The sequence below is a fragment of the Rhinolophus sinicus genome, linkage group LG09, assembly GCF_036562045.2.
Source record: "Rhinolophus sinicus isolate RSC01 linkage group LG09, ASM3656204v1, whole genome shotgun sequence".
Classification (NCBI taxonomy): domain Eukaryota; kingdom Metazoa; phylum Chordata; class Mammalia; order Chiroptera; family Rhinolophidae; genus Rhinolophus; species Rhinolophus sinicus.
The window spans coordinates 1,067,248-1,079,728 of NC_133758.1; the positions used below are offsets into that span (position 1 = coordinate 1,067,248).

A 12,481-nucleotide genomic window follows, 5' to 3' on the forward strand; every position below is an offset into this window, starting at 1 on the left:
CTGCCATTCAGTCTTAAGTGAAGCAAATGTTTTAATTATCTTGTTTTAATTCCATTGCTTTTCTGTTTTGCTTTCAATAATAAATGAATTAAGTTTCATTTCCCTTTCCTTTTTGTTGTTCAACAAAATCTGTATTTGGAGAGATGGGTGATGAAATGAGAAGGGGAGCAAGACTTGCCTCTTTGCCTGCACAGGTCTTACCCTAGTGAGGGTTATATTTGCTGTGTTTTTGGTTGGCTGTATGGAAAGACGGGTCCTGCTGGTTGAACTGTCATGTCTAAGTGTATTAAATAATGACTTTTTGGTCACCTTAGAAGAGAGATTCTAATTTTGTTCCTTTGAGCTCTAGCCTGAGCCTTGCCTTATTAAAAATATAAATTTATTTACAAATCAACAAAGATGAGCTCATCAAATTTGAAATAGCACAGTCTAGAGGTAGCTAAGACCACAAACAGCAGTTTGTTTCTAAAATTATTTTTACTGACTATAATAGCGTATTGAGAAAGATAAATGAACATGAATAAATACAAAGCCTATTGTTCACACTTTTGTAAACTTATAGTTGTGTCTTTAAGTCTGGGATGAAATAGAAGGGATTGGGTGGAAGTTTATCTGAAATGATTTGTTGATCAGTTAGGGTAAAAGAGTTGTTAAATTTAGGCCCTGGAGTCAGAGAGGAGCAGAGTCAGAAACCAGCTTAGTGACCTGCGGGTGTGTGATCATAACTGACTCCTCTGCTTTACTTCCTCATCTGTAGACTGGGCATCACAGCCAGGAATGCTAAAATAATTAGCTAATAAATTATTTAATAAACTGAGTGATGTGTGTAAAGACACATCACAAAGCAGAAAGCACTAAAAAGTAATCTGCTGTTAATATTTTGGAATATTTATTTAAATTAAAATAAACAGAGAAGCAGAATTCCCATATCACGAGCATTCCATTTGAATGAGTAAGTTTTATTGCTCTCTATTAAGGTACCCTGCCAGTACTAGTAAAAACACCCACAGATAGCACAGCCTCTGTGTACGCCGTGGCTCAGGGACCGCCAGCCCCTGGGTGTGGCCTGTTTACATTCATCTAGCGTGGTACATCTGTGACCAGTCACCCCTTTTCATGCCTGAGTTCTAGTCCAGCAGACAGCTCTACCATAATTGGCCCATTCACTCACCTGCTGATGTTTCCAGTTTGGGGCGGCTATAAGCATCAGTGCACAGCTCTCTCTTTGGACATAGGTGTTACTTTCGCTAGGTGAACCCGTAAGAGTGGAATGGCTGATACATGGTAAGTGAAAGCTAAGCTTATTATGAAAATGCCAAGTTTCTTCTTTTTATATAACAGATTTTATGTTTTAGATAAGTTTTAGGGTGATCTGAGATGAAGCAGAAAGCATAGAGAATTCCTATAGTTCCCAGCCTTTCTCACAGTTTGCCATATTATTAACATCATGGGTTGTTGTGTACTTATTAGAGTTGATGAGCCAATAAAGATATGTTATTATTAAGTAAAATCCATACTTTAGCGTTTACGCTGGGTGCTGTGCATTACATGGGTTCTGACAAATATATGACAGTGTCACACAGAGAAGTTTCACAGCCCTAAACATCCTGTCCTTTGTCTATTCACCTCTCGCCCCACAAAAAGCTCAGCAACATGGATATTTTACTGTCTCCATAGTTCTGCCTTTTCTAGAATGTCTCACAGTCAGAATTATACAGTATGTCGCCTTTTCAGATGGGCTTCTTTCTCTCAGCAACATGTATTTAAGTTTCCTGTGAGTCTTTTCATGGCTTCAGAGCTCATTTCTTTTCAGTGCTGAATAATATTTCATTATCTGGATGGACACAGATTGTTTATTCACTCGTGACTTACAAACTGTTGACTGACTTACAAAGTATTATCTGAAGTGGCTGTACCACTTTATATTCTTACCAGTGGTGTGTGAGAATTCCAATCGTTCCTATTCTTACCAAAATTTGGTATGGTCAAGGTTTCTAATTTTAGGCTTCTAATATAATTGCATTTTGTGATTTTAATGTGCATTTTCACCTATCTTCTTTGGTAAAGTGTGAGCATTAAAACTTCTGCCCATTATTTTAATTCAATGTTACCCACTATTTACTGTAGTTCTTGAAGGTGGGAGGGTAGAACTGGTCCCTGTCACTCTGTGTGGGAACAGGGAGAATCCTCAGGCCCTTCACGAGGAGACACGGAAGCGTGAAGACGCTGAGAATAGATGCCAGGAATGTTCAGAAGAAAGCCAGGGGGTTAACTTTTTTCAGAATCAGATTGTTTCAGGATTTCCACTGAAAATATTGCAGCAGAGGCAATGAACGCTCGATTAGATACAATATGTAAAGAATTTTTATATCCTTGTATAAACATAACTTTATATCTGGTGAGCTTAATAGGGGTTTAGGCCATTAATGGATAAGTTTCAGAGAGTCTAAACTTCCTGAAATTACACACAAAATGTTGCATAATTGACATTCATGCAGTTTTCCAGGTCTGAGGCTCCAAGGAATTCTGTGACATTCTTATGCGTACAGGCCTTCTCTGGAATCAGCTTTTGGGCCATTTTGTATAAAAGACAGTTTCTGATAAATCTGGTTCAACAATTACTACGCAGTGTGAGTTGTGATGACGGTTGAATTGGAAGTAATGAGGGTTTAAAAATAGAAAACAGATGTAATATTTTCAATGACATTTTCTTGGTACTGTATTTATTTCCCTCTTTCAGTGATTAGCAAAATGTTTTCAGTTTTTAAAACAACTTATCACTGTGAACACAAAAACCCACATATAAAAAAAACAAAAGAAATTGTGAGAAACAGATGACACATACGTTGGGATGTATGCATATGGAGAAATAGTGAAAAAATAGAGTACACAAAAATATAGGGCCAGATATATAAATAATTAAAGTAATTCAAACAAAAAGAACCAGTGTTCAAGCAATTCTGGAAATCTGTTCTTTAATTGTACATAAATAATTTGTTATGGAGAGAAAGATTATATAACTGAAAATACATTTCACTGGGGATTTAAAAAAAAATGTACAATTTAAAGATTGAACAAATTTACTGCCATTCTCATCTCGTCATCCATGATGGCGTTTTTTTTCTAAAGAGACTGAAATGACCAACTGGCGACTCAGACTCAGCCAAGAAACATTGGAGGTGGAAACCCTTCTTCAGGCCGTGATGTAACCGTGATCACTGGAGACTGAGATGGAAATTCACTTGGGCCGCCGGACGCCCCCAGCCCCATGACGTCTGTGAGAACAAAAGGGCCTTGATGCATCTTGTGAGTGCAAGAATTTTCTGGAACGGCCCATTGACTAATTTTCAGAGCAAAGTTACTAATACGTTTAAAAAATAAATGACAATGGTAACTTTATTTTAAGAAAATATCAACTTTGTTTTTTTTTTTTTTTGGCTTATTCTGTGAGTTTTTGTTCCAGCAAGTGAGCTTTTACTTCAAGCCAATTATAACCCTAAACACAAATTAAATGTAATTACCTTTTTATTGACACATTAAAAGCAAATACATAGCATAGCCAGTAGTTATATTCTTTTGTACAGGTGTAACTATTACCAAAGCCGGGAGGGAGCGTACACACAAAGCTCGCGTGGTGTGGACAGGAAGGGAGAGGCTGGCGGGGGTGGGAGGCGTGATACAGCACAAAGGGAAGCAAAAGGACTTCCCAACACAAGCTGACTTAGAAAAACAAGAGTAAGTGCAGGTTGCTTGATTGAATCACGTCAGGAGGTAAACCGCTCCTTTTACAAACACCACAGCTTTGCTTTTTCACCTTCAGTTATGATCTCGGAGCTGCCGTGAGTGGTGGTGCTGCCAGGCTGCACCCATTACCGCGGCCCCCAACACGGTTACCATCTTAATTACAGCTGTGTCTCAGCCAGGGCAGTGACGTCACACAGCAGGGAGAGACTGGAGAACGTAGAAGCAGGAGCTGAGGGCATGGCCGAGGCTGGAGATCCAGGGGACGGTGACTCAGCGCTCCAGTGCTCAAGGGGTGTAGCTGTGGGTGACAAGACAGGATGCGTTTCCCACCTTGACGTTCGGTGACCTGCGGCCAGATTCGTAGCTGCAGAATTCTTGAAGGAATGCCTGCAGGTACACCTGAGTCTCATTAGCTAAACCGGTATTTGCCATGTTGGAAGGAGAGCAACATAGACGCAAATGGTTCTTCCATTAGAATTCAAAAAGAGCACAGAAATTCTAGTGAGACTGCGGACGTTTCCCCAATTCTCCGCTGCAGTATAAACTGGAAGAACAAAGACACAGGCTCGCCAGCACCCAGCGGCGTCTGAAGCACAGACGTTGTGTCCCGTTAATAGTCACACGTGTACCCTGACTGTGCAGGGCACTCGTGTGACTGTGAGAACACAGTGACAGGTGTGGGTTTCCACTGTCGGGAGGAACAGGTGTGACAGGTGTGGGTTTCCAGTTGACTATACGCACAGCAGACACCACTTAATACAGTTACTTTTGCTACATAGTTTGTGCACAGGCAAACCTCCCAAATGTGCACCTCCGTCCTTCTTTGGTTGCAAGCAGCAAAAGTCATTTTCCTTTTCTAAGTTTGAAAGTTCAGTAGCAGACTGGCTGGACTTGACCAAAGCTGTGCAAAGCCCAGTGGTCTATCGCTTGGGAGCTCCTTGTTCTGGAAGGTGAGCTGCCACCTTTTCAGGCCCGCTTCATGCAGAAGGGCCGAGAAAGGACTGCCTGAACCTCAGCGGTCTTTGAATCACTTACAGAATTCCACATCACAGAAAGTAGCATCTAGGAAACGTTTACGTTGGTTCAAATACACACGCCATCTGTTCTCTTTGACAAATATTAGATTTACTCACTTTCTGTGTGGATTGGCCACAAACAAGGAGCAGTCACTTCTGTATTTAACGGGTGGAATGATGGCGTGATGGGCTGTCTCAGTCCGCTCGGGCTGCTACCACAAAGTACCACAGACGTGGGTAGGTGGGGGGCTTACAAACAACAGACACTAAGTTCTCCCAGTCCGGAGGCTGGGAGGCCACGAGGAAGGTGCCTGCAGGCAGATTCGGTGTCTGGTGGAAGCGCACCTCCTCAGTCACAGCTGCTTCTCCTTTCCCTGTGTCCTCATGTGGCAGAGGGGACAAGACAGCTCTCTGGGGCCTCTTATGAGGACACTGATCCCATTACGGGGGCCCCACCTCATGACCTAATCACCCCCCAAGGCCCCACCTCCTAATACCATCCCATTGGGGGTTTTGATTTTAACCTATGAATTTTAGGGGACACGAGCATTTAGTTTACAGTACAGTCATTAAAATAAATCATGTTATTTAGAAAAACAAACTATGTAGCAAAAGTAACTGTATTAAGTGGTGTCTGCTGTGCGTATAGTCAACTGAATCTAGTCTGCTAATGCAATGCTGCAAAACACGTAATTCCATCTTTTAGAAACTGAACCACTGGGCTCGCATCTGTGTGCCACCTGTCCCAGCGAGATGACGGGAAGGTAAGTGTGGTGCACAGGGGTTTGTGCACAGCCTGTCCCAGCGAGGTGGCAGGAAGGTAAGTGCGGTGCACAGGGGTTTGTGCACAGCCTGTCCCAGCGAGATGACGGGAAGGTAAGTGCGGTGCACAGGGGTTTGTGCACAAGCAGGGACAAGACAGGCTGCTGCTGAGGGCCTGCCCCCTGATGCCTGCAGGACTCTGGGCTAAGTGTCCACTGTCTGGGCTGGGCCCTGATTTCCCCTGTGGAGTTGCTGGCCCCTGCCCTGTGTCCTGTCCATGGGTCCTGACCGCCCCAGACAGCTTTCTCTCTGCTGTCTGTGCAGTTTCTGGGGAAAGATGCGTTATGATGCTTTTGAGCTTTGCCACATCTGGGTGGTGTGGGGCTGGGGGTGACGGAGAACCACTTGGGCTATTTAAGGTGTCATCTACCTCAAGACCAAGACGGGGCTGCCCAGGCAGGACTCAGCGATTTGTGTGATTAATGTTTTGTGTCCCTAAGCCACTGTAGTGGTGGATGCAATTTTGAATTTAGACAAATGTATATTAAAGTGTGTGTTTCAATTTAACAGCCAAGCCAGGGTGTGGGGTCACCTGGGTTCTCTGTCCTTTGCAGCAGTCTGATCATTTAAGAATTCTTGGAAGCCACGTCTTCATAATTTCTCCCAGGATACCAACTCCTATGTTCTCCCCATGTCAGAACTTGCATTGTCTTTCCTCGTCTCATCATCCTGAGTCCACTTGCGTTCAGCGCAGTGCATTAGAGAAAGGACACTTTCTGCAGGACTCAGGGACTCTTCTTTTCCTGTTGTATTTGTTTTCTTTAGGGTGGCACCTCTTACTCTTTGGGATTTTACGTCAAACATTTTTAGGCTCCCTGTGGGACGGTAGTTACACATGGAATAATCAATTGAGGGCAAATGACACAGGCTGTTGTGAGCCCAGCAACACCGTTGAGTCAGATTGTGGTTCACTGACCCCAACAACATTTCCATATAAACTACCGTGTTTCCCCAAAAATAAGACCCAGCTGGACAATCAGCTCTAATGCATCTTTTGGAACAAAAATTTATATAAGACCTGGTCTTATTTTACGATAATATAAGACCAGGTCTTTATTATAATATGACATGATATGATATAAATTACCAGGTCTGTGCATGTTCTCTCACTCCTGTAGCCTGTGGCCAGTGACGTGCTGGGCTCACAATCAGCCCCACTTCCTGCCGTACGTGCCCCCCCCACCCGGCTATCGCCAGGGTCCAAGATGGCCCTGTGTTCGAGGGAACCCCATGTGTTTTAATGCCTTGTATCCATGTGCCCACACTTGGGAGCAAAGGACGAGGAAGTCGTGTGAAGAAGCGTTGGTAAGAAGTAAGACCTTAAGGTTTCAGTGTTCATAAACACCTTTTAATCCCTAAGATACTTAGTCGTTAATAGTACCTCCCGGCCCATCCGTTGAAGGGGCCAGAGCCCCGCACTCCTTGACCTCTGGTTGAGGAAACAGTTGAGGAGGGGCCGCTTGCGTCTCTGTATAGAACCATCGGTTCCTGGGCCTGCGCAGCGCGGCAAACCCCTGAACCGAGCCCAGGTGTTGGCATGTGGGGGCCAGGGAGGGGACAGTGTGGGAGGAGGTTGGCATGACGCTCCTGATCCAGGCAGCTATGAAATAAGTTTCATTTCATCTCTGCAGCAACAATTCAAATCAATCACCTCATCAATCTTTCTTGATACAAGCCCATGTGGAAACAAGATTAGAGAAAGAAGTGGAATCTCAAATGGGAAAGTAGAAGAGAAAGCCAACGTTTATTGATCCCGAGAAACAGGAAATGTGTCAAGAACTGGGTGGGGTGGAAACATTAATGAGAATGAGGAATCCAGGAGATCGTGAGGAGTACAATTGTCCTGTTACAGAACACTGCCACTCATTGGAGGCTGCAATGGGCCAGACGCTGGATGGAGCGTGTTCTGTGTGCAATCTCTTCACCCCTCAGAACAATGCTTTGTAGTGAAAGCCATGTGGTCACCCACTTCTTCTCCCACGTTTCCTCACCCTAAGGATAGAAGTTTACTCACTGCTGCCGCCCTACTAGGTGGACACATAACTAGCTATATTCAAGAGGCGAACAGGTGAGTCCAGTCCTAAGAATACCACTCAGGTAGAGGACGCCTCTGGATGGAAGCAGCACCCAAAAAGCTAAGGAGGCAGGGCTTTGTAGGCCTGGGGAGGTGGGGCATGGGATCTCCTGCACGCGGGTGGATGGGGCTCAGTCTTCGCATCTGTGCTCAAAGTGTCTGTCTACTGAGTTCTTGGTATGGACAATGGAAAAACAAAATAAAATGATGCTGGCAATGAACGACCCAGAGAGTGGAGGGACGATAAGCATTCACTTCAGGTATTTGCCACCAGCAACGTGTTTCAGGGAGAGCTGTGCAGAAGCAGATGATCTCTTTGAAGCATTCACTGGAACAAAGCAAGCCATTCTTTGCTGATTTCTCATTTGTCCTCAAACTGTAAGGTCAATTCTCCATCTTCACTGGAAAAGAGGGAGCTGGATCTTATGTCAACCTCTCTGCCTCCCGTGTCATTCTCCTCTGGAAACGCAAAGGGAGAAGGGGCTTCCTGGCTGGTAATTGGTAACAAGCACACAAACGGTATCATCAGGAAACTTCCACCTTAACGGCGTCCTTTTGACGTTTTTGAATATGTGGTAAAACTTCCCTGTCAAGAAGTCCCCGGTCTTTACAGCATTTACGAAAACCAGAAAATCTGATTACCATCCAAACCTCCTCCAGGGAGCCAGGCCTCACAATTAGAGAGCGAAACGGAGGGCACGTCTCTCCAAGTCTGATACAGCTTTGAGCAGTCAGAGCTCGCCTGTCTCCCTCCTCCGTGTCCGTGCTTTGCAGACTCCACCCTGTGCGTGTTTCTGCGACTGCAGTAGGTGGGGATGGACAGAAGCTCAGAGACGGGCCTGGAGCACAGGGACCCACCCCGCTTCCTGACTGCTGCCCAGATCCAAGACTGGCAGCTGGACTCCTTCACTTGGATTAATGGGTTAAAACTTGACATCTTTTTAGTATTTTCGGTTTTATTTTCTTTATCAGCTTGACTTTCATGTCCGGAGTGCTCTTGCTACAATATTCTTTTAAAAGTACACTTGTCAGGGTCCATTTGCTACCAGCTACCTTGATGGTGACATCGGCCAAGCCTGTGGTTTACCTTTTGACCTTAGAGAGGCAGCAGATGGCCCAGTAATAAATCCTGGTTATTAGTGAAGGGAGCCAATAGCTTGGAAAGGCAGAAATCAAAGTCGGGCAGTTTTACACTGTGGTTCTCGCTGTCGGCTCTGACCTGGAGCTGTGGGCCTGTCAGGGAGGGTGACGGGGGCTAAGACAGCAGCAGGCCTCCTCCACCCTCCTCCCTGCTTCTGCCCCCCACCCCTCTCCTCCCTCCTTTGCTTTCTATCCTGCTTAGGTCCACATTGCAGGAGTGGCTGACGGTCTCTCTATTTCAAAAATTCACCTGGAGTTCTGTTCTCAGCAAACTGCCATGGCCGTGCTGTGTGATCTGGGCAGATGCCTTGAGCTCTCTGTGCTTGGTGCCTACGGACACTCAGAAACGGCGTGTGAGTGCAGGAAACACGTTCACAGCATGGCTCCCGCTCTTTAATGAATGTAAGATGTCTTATTATTCCTCCTCCTCTTCCCCTTCTCCTTGTGATGCACCAAGAGGGTCCTGAAAAGTGTCACCGACAAGCAGGGCTTCGCGCCTCCAGCTCCTCAGACAGTGGTGGGGGAAGGTTGTGTGTCAGCCAGCAGACAGGGAGCTCGTTTTAAGAATTCTTAGCTATCAACAAGAAATTATACGTGTTAGCATTACAACTCACATTCATTTATGAATCTTAAATGTAATAATAATTTATAGAAGAATTCCCAATCCTCTTAAATTTTCTTGGCAAAGGAACAACAGGTGATAAAGCACTAAGACACATTATGGAGGAGTCATATTCTTGTTCCCAAGAGGGTTCCACATAGACCTGACTCAATAGAAAAATTCAGGCTGTGTCCTTTCTTTTTTGAAAGCTCCATTTGGTTTATCAAAAAAAAAAAAAAACACCCCGATATTTTTACAGGATTTTGAAAGCACATGAAATAAACATTGCTTTTGTGAATGTTTTTGGTTTTTATTTTTTCACTGTTGAATTCCTTCTTAAGCTAAGGTAAAAGTTTTGGTATTGTATTTATGAAACTCTTTTCAGTTTTAGTCCCATATCTTCTGTACCGGAGAGTAACAGCTTCTGATAAAGTTAGCAACCCAGGCTTTGAAAGGTACAGATAGTAATGGGTGTGTGCACAGGAGCTGCACTCTGGGGCCGAAGTAACCAATGTTGAGTTTACTACGTTGCTCTATTAAACTGATAAATACATTCCCAGAACAAGGAGCTACTACTTAGCAAGTACAAACAAAGGAGGGCTCGAAAAAGTGCTTGTCACAAAATTAAAGTTATTTTTCCTCCATAATAAAGTCAACTTACAGCCCAAGCATTAACAAATAGAATGTTATTTTTAGTGTCACATTGTCTTGTTAATTGTTTACAAAACGTTTTTCCCGGTGCGTTGTCACACTGTTCCTTTCCTAAGTCTGAGACGTAGCCAGGGGTTACATCGCTGCAGCAGAGATCAGGTTACAGAGGCTTGTTATAAGACCCTATGTGAATATTAATTTCATAAATCAATAGGTGTGGTTCAGCCAAGAAATAATAAAAAATATCGTGCTTCCTAACTGAAACCAATGTCAGAAACCGTTACTCTGAAACAGAGTGAGTGAACTCTAATAAAGGAAAAGTGTAAGCAAAGCACTCAGTTATTTATTAATAAGTGTGTGAGACAGACATTTTAATTGGAAATTGGTGCAACATAAAATCGTTGGTTTCCTTTATCAGTGTAGAGCTGCATAAATTATTTTAATTCCTGTGTTGAAATTAAATGGTCAAGCTCACTGGTCTGTACAAAGGGGTGTGAGTATGTGTGTGAGTGTGCAAGTGTGTGTTAGGGTGGGTGTTTAAGTTGTGTTTGTCTTTTTGTGTAAATACCCAGTTTTTAAAAAACATATCCAGGTGGTTTTTTTTTTTTTTCCTTTTGTAGAAACAAAAATAGCAAAGAACCTGAGGGCTAATGTGCTAATTATCAGTGTCTGTGCGAGCCTCCCAAACGCGTCTCTCCTATAACCCCTGGAAAAATTCTGACATATTATAAACTGTTTGAATTAGCGTAAATCAGTAAACAACAAATTGGTGCCAGCCCAATAACAGAAGGGTGAGATGCATACTAAGTGACTTAGTTTCACAATGCCAGAGCAACCACAAAACACCATCGATTTAGTTCAACCCGACAATATCTGTGCTCCTAGAGTGTGGAGGGCACTGCAGTGGATGTTTTGTAGGTGATGGAACAACATCGGGTGTGTCCTCAGCTCCCTTGTACAATGCGTGTGCGTGCACGCGTGTGTGTAAGCCAAGAGAAATGCATGCTAAACACAGAGACAGCGACATGTAACGCCAGAAAGGTGGGTTGTTTTAATACTGCGGTTCTAACTAAAGCACACACGGCCAAGCTGTAATTACTTACAATAAACAGCCACCCTGGCGTATGCAGGGGAATCAGGAAATACATACACGAGTGCTCATACCAGCTCTACATTTCTCCTAAGATTGTTTTTGTCCTTCAAAATTTAAACCTACTACAATGCTGAAACTTTCTTACTGGCAGTAAAAACATTCTACCAAATAGTCATTATTATTTTTTAATGCCACACAGACTAGCATACATTTTGGACTTATTGGTGTATTTTTTGATACATGTAATTTGGTTTAAATATATCCTGAAAGATTCAGCTACGGAACCACTGATGATTCCTAAAGAGCATTCCTCAGGTTTTATTAGGTTTCCTTCGGCAGGTGCTCAGTCTGTGGCTAGCGTAGACGCATTTTTAATTTTAGGGTCAAACATGGAGGAAGGGAGAGACATTCTCTAGCTTTCAGGCCAGTTTAGAGGTAAAACAATTAAACATTCTTGGTCCTGTTAGGCCTGCTCTTTTCTAAATAGGAAACAGAAGCTGTTTTGATTTCTTTGTCTCTCCTATTAATATTAGCACAACGCTGGACGGGGGAAGGCTCAGAAAAATGTTAGTAAAATGAATCACTTAACAAATGAATGAATGATCGTCTTAAACGTTAAGTGAAGGTACTGAGTTAAGAGAAGGTGGAGAATGCTTCTTACGATGAAATTGTAAGTTCCTTTGTTAAGAGAATTTTGATATCATAAAATGAAACTTTTTCCATTTTGAAAGACTGGGAAAAACACAGCTGTCCCCACAGGAGGGGACGACGGGAGCTTTGGAAGCCACAGTCTGTGGGTCTGTGCAGGCTTGGAGGCCTAGGAGCTGATGGGACCAGACAAATGGTTTAATCACGAGGTACCTAAGCTCCTTGTATCTGCTTAGGAATTTATTGTTCCTCCAAGTGACTCATTGTTAACTCCAGTTTCACTCATAGTTTGTCTTTCTTAAGAGAAAAGACAAATGTGTGTGTGTGCTACTATTAATAGAACAAACACAATTTTTCAAGTGCCCCAATCTAGAACACAGAACGTCGGGTGGGCTTTAAGGACACAGCGATTGTCCATTTTTGACACTGTCGACATGGGGAGGTGGCAGAATTGCCACAGCGTCTCGTCTCTAGTACAGTCATCCTGAGAGGAAGATAACGGAAGGGGCAGGAGGCTGATTTATATCGTGATATGTTTATGTTTGTGTCAATGCATGCACTTCTCTTTATTTCCCTAAAACTCTGCCATTATCGTGAGTCCTGACAAGTCCCTTATTTTTAGAATAGATTGAAGTGAGTGGTAAGAACTCAAATGAAACAAGGTCACAGGCTGTTCCATCACACCTCTGATA

At 43.5% G+C, this 12,481-nt stretch overlaps 1 long non-coding RNA gene across 2 annotated transcripts; it reads left to right on the top strand.

Moving 5' to 3' along the window:
• Positions 1-1,109: 1,109 nt before the first annotated feature.
• On the top strand, positions 1,110-9,620 carry LOC141573055 (uncharacterized). Of its 2 annotated transcripts, XR_012498621.1 has the most exons (3): positions 1,110-1,284; positions 3,130-3,306; positions 5,467-9,620. It is a non-coding gene; the product is annotated as an uncharacterized LOC141573055 (long non-coding RNA). The 2 variants fall into 2 exon arrangements; XR_012498620.1 differs by lacking the exon at positions 5,467-9,620 and having other exon boundaries at positions 3,130-3,556.
• The last annotated feature ends 2,861 nt before the right edge of the window (positions 9,621-12,481 follow it).